This window comes from Arachis ipaensis, chromosome B06, assembly GCF_000816755.2.
Source record: "Arachis ipaensis cultivar K30076 chromosome B06, Araip1.1, whole genome shotgun sequence".
Classification (NCBI taxonomy): Eukaryota; Viridiplantae; Streptophyta; class Magnoliopsida; order Fabales; family Fabaceae; genus Arachis; species Arachis ipaensis.
In genome coordinates this window covers 85,240,748-85,255,889 of record NC_029790.2, presented here as the reverse complement: position 1 = coordinate 85,255,889, position 15,142 = coordinate 85,240,748, and the positions used below count along the sequence as shown (strand labels likewise).

The 15,142-nt window shown below is 35.4% G+C and overlaps 1 long non-coding RNA gene across 1 annotated transcript; it reads right to left on the bottom strand.

The window, feature by feature from the left end:
- On the bottom strand, positions 10,411-11,277 carry LOC110263380. The gene is made up of 3 exons (XR_002348914.1): positions 10,993-11,277; positions 10,587-10,737; positions 10,411-10,501 (listed from the first exon to the last, which is right to left on the bottom strand). It is a non-coding gene; the product is annotated as an uncharacterized LOC110263380 (long non-coding RNA).

The window sequence follows — 15,142 nt, the reverse complement described above, 5'->3', positions numbered from 1 at the left end:
TCTCAGCTCTTCTCCTTAAAATTTCGGCTTAGCATTGGGTTTTGGCTTCCAAAGCTATTGAGAAAGGTAAGAGCTCTTGAACCTTTATGAGATTATGTTTATGTTGAACTCTAGGTTGATTTGTGGTGATTTATATGTATATAGCTTGATTATTGTGAGTTTGGGAGCTATTGGAGCATATTGGTGCTTGTTGAAGTAGGATTGAAAGCTTGGTTTGGAGTTGAGAGCTTTCTTGTGCTCATTTTTTGTTTTGATGCATATAGGGAATCGGCCAAGGTATGATTTCAGTTTCCTCTATGTAGTATATAATATTCATGGACACTTAGGCTAGTGACCCATAGGATAGGTTTGAATTTAAATGGTTATTGAGTTGTTAAATGATTGTATGTGGTGATTTATGATGAATTAATGATTGTTGAGTTTGATTATGATGAATGATGGTAATATGATCATGATGATTGATTGTGTAAATTGAAAAGGTATGGTGATGATATAAGTGATGTTGAAATTGATGATTTGGTAGTGTGGTTGTAAAGATGTGATATATTGATGTTGATGTTGAAGATGATGAGGTGTGAATGGAAATATGATAAGTTTGGTGTGTTGTGATATAAAGGGTGATATTTGATAAAAATTAGAGTTTGGAATGGTTTGGTATCGTTTTGGTTGGTTTGAGATATGAAAGTTGGAAAAATTGGTAATTTGGGAACAGTTGGTAAAAGTGAATTTTTGGTGAATTTTGTCTGATCATAACTTTTGTCTCGGTTTTCAAAATCTGATGAAACTTATCTAGAATTAAATATCTTTGCAAACCCTTCAAATCGATATAAAGTTTGTGAAATTTGGAATTTTGTAGAGGAAGTTATGATCATTCAAAGTTGGTGTTAAAAATATGAAATTATGCAAAGTTGCAAAATTTCAGGATTTCTGATATGTGCGCACGTACAATCCTGTGAATATCTTACTCTGTGCGGATGCACGTACCTGTGCGTACGCACAGGCAGGAAAAGGCTCTCTACTTCAGCGTTAGCACAGCTTGTGCGCGCACACATCAATGAAGAATTGCGACCTATACGTACGCACAACCCTGTGCGCATGCACAAGTCGAGAAGGCTCGTCTGTTGGGGGCGCTAGCACACCCTGTGCGAGTGAACAGACTTTACAAATTTTAGTACCTATGCGCACACACACCTTCAAAATCTTCCTGGGCGTGCGCACGCATACCTCTGTGCGTACGCACACGCCTTATTTCTCAAATTTTTGTTTGTTTTCAACTATTCTACCTTCCCAACAAGGTTGCAAGCTTCTCTAACACCATTTTAGGACTATTGGACCTAGTTTTGAATATTTAAGACATGGGAAAGAATTTATTGGCTTTAAATGATATTATTTGGAAAAATTAGAAGATGGAGGCCTAGGTTTCGGGTGCGCTAAGGATGGCTTGATGGTATGTGATGAATGGTTGATGTATGAGATGATATTTGCAGAACTATTGAGTTCAAAATAAGAATATGAATTGACAGTGGTTGAGATGAGTCGAGGACTCGAAGGGGTGATGAGGAATCACTGATATATTGAAAATTTTTTCTGAAAAACCATTGTACTACTATTTTATATTGAGATTATGAGACGCTAAGTGCCTGGCAGGGACGTGTGGTTGGATCCCGCCTGTCGAGGTAGCGGCGGTGGCGTAAGGGCGGTGGTTCGTCCCGCTTGCGTTGAGATGCGAGGTCGGTGGCAAGAGTATCCCGCTCGCATCCCTTCGGATCAATAGAGCGTGCAAGCACAAAACCCTAGACAGTGATCCGAGAACTATATTTCGGGGGTTCCCATATGATGATCCCGAAGGGCGACATCTCCATGGAAATGTGTCGGGTTGGCAGTTGAACCGACAATGTGATATCACAGCCAATAGGACAGGCATTCATCATGTGCATTTTTTATCTGTTTGTATGCTTTGACTACTTGTGATGGATTGCCTAATTGTATAATATGCCTAATTACTATTTGAATTATTTGCCTTACATGCCAATACTTGTGCTTTACTTGCATTGTATATTAACTGTGTTTTCTACTGGGATTGAGGAGGTTCGGAAGGCGGTGGCGATGGAATCGCATGGAGGATAGGTTGGTGAAGGCTGTGGGACAGCGGTGTTTGGTTAGAATAGATCTCCCTTAAGATAGAATACCCTATTTATTTATGATAAGAGTTATATATGTATGTGATAAACCCATATTTTATGATATATTTTGTGCTTAATTTGAGTGATTTATCCAATCCTTCACCCACTTATTCATATTAATTGCATGGTTTTACTTTTCCTTCCTTATTATGTGATGTATGTGAAAAACATGTTTCCTATGCTTTAAAATTAATTATTTTTAATTACCTTTATTTCCATTCGATGCCGTGATTAGTGTGTTGAGTAGTTTCAGATCTTCTAAGGCAGGAATGACTTAAAGGATGGAAAAGGAAACATACAAAAATGGAAGGAAAGCACAAAACGGAGTCCTTGAAGAAACTGGCATCCACGCGATCGCATGGACGACGCGATCGCGTGCCAAGAGCAAAGAAGCAGCGACGCGGCCGCATGACTGACGCAACCGCGTGACTTGAGCAACTCGCATATGACGCGGGAGCGTGACCGACGCGACCGCGTGACAAGAAAAACTCCAGATGACGCGATCGCGTGACCCACGTGGACGCGTGACAGAGGCCACGCACCAGAAATTACAGGATACGCCCCCAGCGATTTCTGAAGCCCTTTTGGCCCAGATCCAAGTGCAGAAAACACAGATTGGAGGTTATAAAATGGAGGAATGCATACATTAAAAGGGAGCTCGCCAATTTTTACTTTCCATGATTTAGATTTAGTTGTGAGAGAGGTTCTCTCCTCTCTCTTTAGGATTAGGATTTAGATTTAGGATTTTTTGTTCACTTTCAGGATTATCTCTTTTGATCAGGTTCAATATTCCTTTTATTTACTTTTGCAAGTCACTTTATGAATCCTTTCATGTTACAGATTACTCTTTTATTAATGTTATTTGAGGTATTTCAGTTTAATATTGATTTCTTTTATTTATGCTATTGTTGCTTTTACTCTGAAGATATTTTTATTCCAGTAGATTTACTTCCCCTTTTGGTTTTGGTTAAGAAATCAGTAACTCAGGAGTTGTCAAACTCAAACATGATTGATAATTGTTATCTTGTTAATTGAATTGAACTTCAATAATCCCAATCTTTTCTTAGGAAATAAATAGGATCCGAAGATCAAACCAATTAATCCCTTGACCTTCCTTTATATTAGTAAAGGCTAACGAAGTGGAATTACGATTCAATTATTATCATCGTTGATAAGGATAGCCAGGATAGGACCTCTAATTTCTCATACCTTACCAAAAGTTTACTTTACAGTTATTTATCTATTTTTAATTGCCATTTAATTTACTCGTCATTAAATTACTTGTTCCTCATTCTTGAAACCCCAATTCTACAATCTTCATAACCAATAATAAGAACATACTTTCCTGCAGTTCCTTGAGAAGACGACCCGAGGTTTAAATACTCGGTTATCAATTTTAAAAGGGGTTTGTTACTTGTGACAACCAAAACGTTTGTACGAAGAGATTTTTGTTGGTTTAGAGACTATATCTACAACGCGACTATTTTTATAAAATTCTTTACTGGCAAAAATCTTGTTCGTCAAAATGGCGCCGTTGCCGGGGAACTGCTAACGTGTGCCTTATTATTGGTTATTGTAAATATTTTTTTTCTTTTACTTGTTTATTTATTTTTGTTTTTCCTTTTTAATTTTATTTGCTACTATGGACTTTCACCCCTCTCGCTTTGAGTTTGGCTCTAACTTTGTTGAAGGAAATAGAAGTTACATCAGGAATATGCATCAAGGTCAAACCAATCAAGGATGGATGGAGCCAAGAGGATCTAATCAACCCTTCAGGCAACAACACCCTCCAAGATATCATGGACAACGACCATTCTACAATGCATACCCAGCTGATAGATATGGTGGACAACCTTGTAACTACCAACAAGCCCTACCCCATGCCTATAGACCATCCTCTCAACATAACCTCGAACCACCACACTCACAAGCTTCTTTTCACCATTCACCACCGTATGATCCTTTCCTACCCCAATTCCAATCCAATCACTCCCAAGCACCACCACTTCCCTATGTTTCATGTCCAAATCCATCACCCAGAGAATCAGAAGTTCGCCTCAAGGAAACAGTAAATAAACTTCAAACAACCATTCGGCAACTGGAGCAAGCAGTAATTCAATTAGCTTCTAGACGCGCGAACATTCAAGGACCAACCACAGCCCCATGTGGACAATCTAATGAAGAGCGTAGCATGAAGGAAATATTAGAAACTCCAGTGGACAAGACAGAGCATGAATTCGTACTAGAACAAGTAGAAGAAGCTATCATTGTACAAGAAGAAGAGTTGGTTGAAGATCTAGGAGACGCTGAACCTCCATGGGAATCCAGAGCTGAGGAGAACTCCGTCAAGGACGTTACAGTTGATGCTAAGGAGGACAATTCACAATCCCAAGGCAAGTCGTTTATGAAGAACTAGACGGAATAACCCAGGACACAAATTCCCTTGATAATGATAGTCACAAGTCAAGCTCTCTTAGTAATGAACTTGCATCCGCAAGTGAATTCTCTGAGATCGAAGAATCTTCCCCAAATGAATACGAAGATGATGCAGAGGTAGATTTCTCTCAACCTCCAATCTATGACTCGAGTGATTAGGAAGACATAGAAGACTTTGACCAGGACACAGATGCATTTGAAGATTCTTGCAAAGAAGTAGAGGAATTCACAGAAGAGCACAAGGGAGTAAAACTTACAGAACCACCAGAAAAACCTACCCCAAGGCCATTACCACCCAATACAAGCTTCAAGTGGGTACAATCCTTAACCTTTAACTTCACTTTTTCACTTGAATACGGTTTGTTTGAAACAAATGGCCAGCTTATAGCTCTCTGCGGCTTTAAGAGTAAGAGGGAAATGGCTCGTGCTCAGAGCTGGTGCACAAGGTTCAATAAGGTTCCACGCTTCAACTTGAAGTGCACGGATTGGTATCAAGCTCAATTGAATGGATCTCGGAAAATGTTTGGTCACTATGGTGAGAATCTACTTTCTAAACCGCCCGGATGGAAAAATATGGATCAAGATGGAGGCGGATTTAAAAACAAGGCTTGGGATCATGGATTCTATTCTAACATTCGTCACCCCGGGAGCCTGAGACTCTGTTTGAAGCTGCTCAGAAGCTTTACATGCGTAGTTTGGGACCCCGGAGGCTATTGGCATTCCAAGCATTGGTGGAGATTTCTGGATGAATTTAAGCATAAGCCGCCATTGCAGGAAGCTCTTCCAATGTCCAACTTAAGGACTTTAACTAAAAGTGCTAGGTGGGAGACAACCCACCATGGTATGATCGTTCCTTTTGCAATTTTAATTTTTTTTTAGTTTTGTTTGTTTTTGAATTTTATTTTATTTTATTGAACCTGGAATCATGTATAGCATTCACATTAAGCACTGCATTCTGCATATTGCATTCTGCATTTTGCATAAAAAAACAGAGAGAGAGATTCGCACGACCGCATCATCCATGCAATCACGTTGAATGGCGTAAAACATTATCCACGCGACCGCGTCATCCACGCGACCGTGTGACATGGAAATCGGCGTAAGGATCCAACGTCCAGAAAGTTGGGCTGGAATCGTACGGCCATTGTGCGTTTCACACAAATGACCCACGCGATTGCATGCCCCATGCGATCGCATTACTTGCACACAACCAATCCCACGCGACTGCGTGAGCGACGCGATCGCGTCGCATGGATTGCACAAATCCCAAAAGGAGACAGAGAGTTGCGCTGAAACGACGCTGGAGTCGTGCGTTTAGCACAAATTCCAGCGACGCGATCGCATGCCCCAGGGGATCGCGTCCTACCCCCTTTTATCCCTTCCATGCGATCGCGGCTGAGACCCATCCCCAGAGAGAGACAGAGCAGGCAGGCACAGCGCAGGCTACACCACAGGCAGAGATCCCACATCAGATCCAGGCTGCAGATCCTGAGCTTCCTATCCAGTCAGCACCTCCTCTACAGCAGCCATATCCTCAGCCCACCACCACAGAGACTCCAGCTACCATCCTTTCCAGTGATGACACCCCTTCACACCCTGCTTGATTGAGCATCAAGGACGATGCTTCATTTTAAGTGTGGGGAGGTCGCCATCTCTGGCGTATTATTTTGGTGAACCACTACAGACCCTTTTTCTTTTATTTTGGATATTTTTCTGTATTTTTTCTCTATTTTTATTTTTATTTTCTGAGTATTTACACATTGCTACTTTTATGTATTTATACTCTATTTCTGCATTTTGCATCTTTAGCTCATATTTTAGTTATTTAGTTTAGTTTGCAATTCTAACTTATTAGTGGATTAATTAGTATAGTTTACCCTTTTTAGCATAAGATAGCTTAGTTTAAATTGGAAAATATAAAAAGGAAGTAAGCTAGGAACTTGAACATAACAGAATCAAATCCATGAACCTTGTATATGTAGCATTACATCATGTAGTTAAACTAACAACATTTCATCAAGGAGAAACATTAAAACCTTAAAGGCCACCCTAAATAATTTTTTTTATGAGAATAATGGGAATTTTTAACTAAACCTGTATAAAATATATGAATGATATATGATGTTTGAGTTAGAGAACACACAGCCTGTGAGTCTTGATCTTAATTGTATGGTTGCATTCAAACCATAATTTCATCCCTGTGTGTTTTGCTTCTTTTTATTCTGATGTTCTTTACTTTGTTTTAATCTATATGTCCAGTTGTAGAATATAGATACATACCAAGAAAGTGATTGAGGCCATTATTTGATTTTAACCCACTTGTCCCAAAAATAGCCTACCTTTTACATCACCTTTGTTAGCCCCCTTGAGCCTTTAAATCCCCCTTTTTTTTAATAACCACATTACTAGCCTTAAGTAGAAAAACAAAATAAAAATCCCAAGTTGAATCCTTGGCTAGCTTAAGATAGAAATTGTTTATTGTTTAAGTGTGGGGAAACCTATTGGGAATATAGATGATAAAAAGAAAGGGTAGGAAGTTGAAAGAAATAAAATTAATCAAAATAAAATTTTTGGGAAACATGCTCATGTGAGATTAAAATAATTAAATTACCATTTACCATAAAATAATAATAATAATAATAATAATAAAATAATTTATTATAATATTTTAATTTTCAGCATTTGAATAAAGGGGATACAAAAGAATTCCCCAAAATGCAAAATAAAAACAATGCACATGGGATAAAAATAAAGATCAAGACATGAGCATGTAACATCAAAAGTGAAAAAAAAAAGGGAAAAGAGGTGAAGAAGCTCTAATTTAGAAAGTATGTATGTTAGGTAAAATCTTAGACTAATCAAGGATTCACTTAATTAGCTCACTTAACCTTATACATATACCCTTACCTTACCTTGGCCCCATTACAACCTTATTTAAGACCTCATGATTTTTGGTATGACTATATTCTATAATTGTTGATTGGTTAGATGAAGAACAAAGTTATAGAAAGTAAGAATAAAAAGAAGAATAGAGTGATTAACCCAATAAACACTGAGTGACTAGAGAGTAAACACAAAATCCAGTGAGGGTTCAATAACTCATCAACATATATCTATGCTTAATTTACTAATTGTTATGCAAGTTTGTAAAATATTTTTTTCTTTCCCATCTCATTTGCAAAAGTGCTTTATTATTTAAGGGTTGGCTATGTATATATATGATTCCTTGAGAATGTGAATTAATTTAACTACATGTAAGCTTTATATATGAGTGAATAAATTAGAATTGCATGACTCATTTAGGTAGTTGCATTTAGAATAGGTTGCATTGCATAAAATTCCACCACTTTAACCTTACCTTACTCTTTACCTTGGATTTAGCATGAGGACATGCTATTGTTTAAGTGTGGGGAGGTTGATAAACCCATATTTTATGATATATTTTGTGCTTAATTTGAGTGATTTATTCAATCCTTCACCCACTTATTCATATTAATTGCATGGTTTTACTTCTCCTTCCTTATTATGTGATGTATGTGAAAAACATGTTTCCTATGCTTTAAAATTAATTATTTTTAATTATCTTTATTTCCATTCGATGCCGTGATTAGTGTGTTGAGTAGTTTCAGATCTTCTAAGGCAGGAATGACTTAAAGGATAGAAAAGGAAAAATACAAAAATGGAAGGAAAGCACAAAATGGAGTCCTTGAAGAAACTGGCATCCACGCGATCGCATGGACGACGCGATCGCGTGCCAAGAGCAAAGAAGCAGCGACGCGGCCGCATGACTGACGCGACCGCGCGACTTAAGCAAATCGCATACGACGCGGACGCGTGACCGACGCGACCGCGTGACAGAGGCCACGCACCAGAAATTACAGGATACGCCCCCAGCAATTTCTGAAGCCCTTTTGGCCCAGATCCAAGTGCAGAAAACACAGATTGGAGATTATAAAGTGGAGGAATGCATACATTAAAAGGGAGCTCACCAATTTTTACTTTCCATGATTTAGATTTAGTTGTGAGAGAGGTTCTCTCCTCTCTCTTTAGGATTAGGATTTAGATTTAGGATTTTTATTCGCTTTCAGGATTATCTCTTTTTGTCAGGTTCAATATTCCTTTTATTTACTTTTGGAAGTTACTTTATGAATCCTTTCATGTTACAGATCACTCTTTTATTAATGTTATTTATTTTTATAAAATTCTTTACTGGCAAAACTCTTGTTCGTCAGTATGCTTTCTGGTTTTAGTATGCTTTAAGATTGAATCTTGTGATGGATATGAAGTCTAGGATTGCCTTTGGCATCCCAGGGTCTTATATCTTACATCACTGGGCACTATTACCATACTGAGAACCTTCGATTCTCATACCATATTTCTGTTGTGTTTTTCAGATGCAGGTCGCAACCCACCTTGGTGAGTTGTCTGGTTGGTGACAGAAGCAGAGGATCCGGATACTTCTTTTGAGTCATTTTGGGTTATTTTATATATGTCTCTCACTTTTGCATTTTGTTTTGCCTAGAGACTTGTGTCTGAGAAAACAAAACTTGTATAAGCTGTTTTTACTGTCTATTTCTAAGTATGGTCTGTATATGGCTAGTCGACTTAAACTCCGCGAGCCGTGGCTAGATTCTTATGACATTAGACTATAATATTTTGTTATATTGTAATTATTTCTTGTGCCTTAAGTTAGCAGCTTCGTTAGTACGTTTTGCGCTTTTTAAATCCTGTTTTTGGAGCTATATCTTTCATCGGGCTTCTAGATTATACTATTCTCTCTCTCTCTCTCTCTCTCTCTCTCTAACCTTTGCTTTACGACGCGAGGTAAAGCTTAAGCTAATTAGGGTGTTACAATATAGGCAAGAATTTATACATGAAATTTGAGAGTAGCTAGCAATGTACCTTTTTGCTAAGAGGAATAGTTGTAGACAAGACAGCTTAGTCCGTTACTATATATAGCTTGATGAGAAATTACAAAAGCATTGATAATGAATATTATTATTTAGTGTGCATAAAGATATATTCAAAGACATGCATGCAAGCAATGTCACCTTAAATTGGTAACCCCAATTCTATTGAAACGACTACTTGACACCTTACTCCTCAAATGTGAATGATAATGAAGAAGAGTATTATTGGAACAAGCGTATCCATATCTATCATAATCAAGTCTCTATCTTGGTGCACTCTGCGATCTAACCTTAGCTCTAGAAGAGTGCGTGTTGGACATGTAGTTGGGGTGCCTTGCATAGCCATGGAAGGAGCACCGTGCCTCCTAGATGATGACGAAGACAATAATGTTTGCAGGCTGTTATCGGCAGTTCTTGAACACACTTCTTCTTTTCCTTTCAATGACCTTAGTGGCGGTTTCCATGTGTCTACTTCCAAAATCGTGTCACTCGTCTTCTCCTCATCGTCATCTCTGTTTTCTCTTTCTTTCATCCATCGCTCTAACCAACTCGAACCAAACCGTGCCCCCCCCCCCCTCTCCCATTTGTTGTTCCAGAAGTTTGCATTAGAACTACATCTCTGCCACCAGTTCAACAAGAAAATTTATGTGTTAATAACTACTAACATTTAGATGATTAATATGAGGAAGAATTAGAATTTTATACCTTCAAAATAGAAGATCTATCAAATTTAGTACTATATTCTTCAGGGACCTTCCAAGTCATAATTAAGAAAACCTCATGTCACCAAGTTCAAATAGAACAACAAGGCAACACACAATAAACAAGTTTCAAGAGCACAATGACAAAAAAAATATTAAATACCCTTGGTGAAGGCAGAACATGACCATCCACTTGAGTAAAGCCGGTGCTTATAGAAATTCCACAATTTTGAAGCATAGGTTCAGAACCATAGTTACTGGTTTTTAGTGCCTAACAAAACAATATTTAATAAGCTTCCTTAACCAAGGCATAAGCAGTGTAACCACATCACTTAAAATTTAGAATAACAACGTACATCAGATAAAACCCTCATCCTCTCTGGTGGCTTCTGCCTGGACTTCTCTACCAATGAAGCCCTTTGAAGCGTGGACTTCTCTACCAACATTAAAACAGTCACTTCTTCAGTACCATCATCACCATCCCTTCCACCTTTCTTCAGAGAAAACCTGCAAAATTCATCAAAATCAATATCAAACTATGAAAGTTAAAACTATAGAAAGCAATGGCCTACCATGAATTTTACGTCAAAAAAGCTTCGATTGCAGAATATAATTCATCAAAATCAGAGTAAACCCGCAGATTCAAATGAAGCACAAAAGCAAAGAACGATAAACCTAAAATTGGCGCAGAAAAATTGAGCCCTAAGATTTATCACGAAGAACAGAATCACAAAATTAGGATATATATATATATATATATACCTGAAATTTGAGATGGTTACGAGAAGAACTGAAAGAGCGAGTTGAGATTAGATGGAAGAGGCGCCAGAGGGAGCAGATGCGATGAGAGCGGCAACAGAGAGAGCTCTGCGACGATGGAGTAGAAGCGATGAGAGCGGCGGCGGAGGGATCTCGTGCGACGCAAGGGATGACAGAGAGAGATTGGGCGACGCAACGGCGGCAGCGGCGGAAGAAGCAGAAGTAGCCACGGAGAGAAAAGTAGCTCGTGCTACGGAGAGAAGAAGAAGCTCGTGTTTCATTTGGAAGAAGCTCGTGTTTCATTTAGGTTTAATTCAATATTTCAGACGAAAAATTTTAAATTACAGATGGATTTTCTGTCTATAATAATTTAATAAAACGCAATGTTTTTGTCAATTTAATTACAGACAAATTTTCCGTATGTAATTATTTCCCATGAAAAAAATTAATTTTTCCGACAGAATTATCGACAAATTCTCTTTTCTGTCTGTAATTTATGCTAATTCATTTTTTCATTTTTCGACAAAAAATCCCTCTGAAATTCTGTTTGTATTTCCGTCGGATAAAATCCATCGGAAATATTCGTCTGTAATAACTAGTTTTCTAGTAGTGTGAAGACTATGATGATGATGAGGATGAAGATGACACTGAAGATTATAACTGATAGTTTTAATATGGTTGAACAATATACTGGAAATTATAGTTGATGATCAATACACTTTGTTTATGTTTTGAATTATATTGACTTGCTTGTTTATAGTACTTTTCTTTTAGCTTGATAATACGATAAATTTGTTTATTTTTTGAAATATTATAAATATTTGAATACAAATTAGATAAAAATTTGTATTAAATATATATTTATTTTGTATGAAAATAAGTTTATTTTGCAATAGAAAAATCTAAAAAAAATTATTTTACTTTACCGACGGATTTTCTGTCTGTATTCAAAGTTTAGGATGATTTTCCAAAGTTCCAATTACAGACGAAAAATCTGTCGAAAAATCTGTTGCCAATTACCGACAGAAAATCCGTCGAAAAATCCGTCTGTAATTACAGATGAAAAATCCGTCGGAAATTTTACGACGGAAAAAAATCCGTCGGTAAATAATTTTCGACGAGGTTTTTACAGAGGAACAAAATCCGTCGGTAACGAAAAATCCGTCTGTAATAAAAACTAAATCTGTCTGTAAATCTGTCTGTATTAAGCAATTTTCTAGTTGTGAAAAGTCGCGATGCCGCTGGGAGTTGGAGCGTGTCTACACGCTCTCACTAATGAAACTGATTTTTGTTAAATTTAAATCAATTTGGTTGGATTTAGTTACCAAAAAAAATTAAATATGTAACAGGACTGTATAATTTTATACATTAACTAACTTCTAAATTTAACTCTTATATTTATGTTTATTATAATATTTTTAAATTTTAAAAATTATTTTATCAAACATAATTATTATTTGTGCTTATTAAAAGTCATTGTTAATTTAACTGCCAATACTTAAATTTTTCTCTTAATTCGCAACTCTTAATCAAAAGGATTTCATTTTATGTCAAATAATGAAATGAAGCAGTCCACGCCCTCGTACACTTGAAAATTACGGTGTCCGAAAATTGATGGGACGCGTTCAATTTGTGAATTAGATTCGTATCTAAATTTCGTCAGTTTTATTGGATAACATATTCGATAGGATCAGACACCCAAAAAAAAAAAATATATATTCGATAGGATCATATAGAAAATAGGATCGATTAATAGATTTGGAAACAAAATTTGCAAATTCAATCCGCTTATTTGATAGATCCAATGTGGCTAAAATTTTTTTGGGACAAACTTTATATTTCTTTTCTCTTATTTTTAACGCTTGTTTTTCTGTTTTTTATTTTTTAATTAATGCTTATAAACATGTCTAGAAGCATGCTTGAAATAACGAATTATTAGAGATTTAGGGTATAACACCAAATTATTAGGCTATGATACATTTATTATTTTACTTCAAATTTTCAAGTGTTATATCATTATAATTTGATATTTTAAATTCTGAAAATTTCATGTTTGGTCTTCTAGTATGAATCTATGATTTATAGATATTGACATCGATATGAAATATGATACGACATGATATAGGATACACGAATTTTAAAATTTTATAAAATAAAAAGACACAATATATATATATAAAATATAAAGTATTTTTTAGATAAATTACAATAATATTTTAAATGTCTTCTTTTAATTTTATACAGTAGTTAAAATATTTTTGTTTTAATAGATAATAATATATATTGTTTCTAAATTCATTTTAAGAATACATGTTAAAAATAAGATTGAACACACTAATACGTAATGGTATTTAGGTGTGTATAGACGTGTTTGAAGAAAAATTTTTTATTTTTTATTAGAACACGGTTAGACATAACAGGTATGCATGTCGAACGAATATCGATGAGTGCCGTGTCCGATATGCGAACACAACAATTCAGCAAAATCTCCATGCTTATAGGTTTCATATGCTTTTTGGAAAACTATCTATTAGACACACTTTATAAAAATAAACAAATTCGATGGTAAGTTCTTAGATGTTAACGAATTAATGTGAGATTTGTAATAAATTTTATAAGATCATTAACGACTTTGTTTTAAATTGATAAGTCAAACAACAACAAAATTTTATTTTGCTGGATAAAATCGACTACATAGATAAGATTATATGTTCTTTTCGCATACTTAAACCACTTTAGACAAGTTTCTATTATATACCATTTAAATAATAGGCTCTTATTGAAATTTCTCCATTATATATATCTTCATTTCTTATTTTCTCCATATATGTGTAGTCGCTCATTCATATCAACATTCTCATCTTTACCACACTACTTAACTTATGTTCATACTCATCATTTGCCGTCCTGTGTCTATATAATATAGCTGGTTAAATAACAATGCGATAAACTCTACCTTTAAGTTGAAGAGGTACCCACCCTTTTGTCACATATAAAACCAAACACACTCCTTTATTTTGACCAGTCTACTTAGATTGTATGTTTTATATCCTCTTCATTTTTTCCATTTCCTATATAATATACCTAATATACTTGAAACGCTTTATTGTGGTAGAATACTTTTTTTAATTTTTACTTATGTATTAGTATTTTTTCTCAGTGGACTAAATTTATATTCATATATTCCATCTTATTGCGATTTATGATGAACAAACTATATACCGAGAAAGTATCTCTTCACAAATCTAACTTTTTATTTGAATCCTCTCTGGATTCTTCCATAAGGACGATATCATTAACAAAAGCATGCAACATGGTACGAGTTCCTGAATATACTCAGTAAGTACTTCTTAAATCAATGTGAAAAGATGTAAATTTAGAGATAAATAATCTTTGGTGTAGTCCTATAGAAAAAAGCTCTTCTATCACACCACCTTTAGTCTTTATCCTAGTTGTAATCCCATCGTACATATTCTTAATTGCACAAATATATGCAATTCTTACTCTTAGTTTCTAAAATCTTTCACAAAACTTCTTTTGGTACCCCATCATATGTTTTTTTCCTGATCGAAAAATACTATATCTAAATTCTTTTTGTTATTCTAATACTTTTCTATCATTTTTCTCAATAAATATATAGTTTAAGTGGTGGATCTACTCGGAATAAAAACAAAATGGTTATTGTCTAATACTCATATTTCCTATCTCAAATTTTATTCTATCCTCATGAGTATAATTTCTCTAAAATTTTCACAATTTTATATATTTTTCTTAGATAAAAAAGAGAAGATTTATTTAAATTTGAACTAATAATAAGAGATAAATGAGGACATTATTTGTTATGAAATAGTTGGGGTGCAGACATTAATATTATGTTTGAAAGAGAAACTTAGACTGAAAGAAAGAAATTGAAAGAGAGAGATTGAGACTAAATTAAGTCCCTGTATTATATTTGGTATAAAATGTATATAATTAAGTTTGGTCTTAAAGAGATAAATTTATTTGTTATGAAATAGTTGGGGTGCAGACATTAATATTATGTTTGAAAGAGAAACTTAGACTGAAAGAAAGAAATTGAAAGAGAGAGATTGAGACTAAATTAAGTCCCTGTATTATATTTGGTATAAAGTATAAATAATTAAGTTTGGTCTTA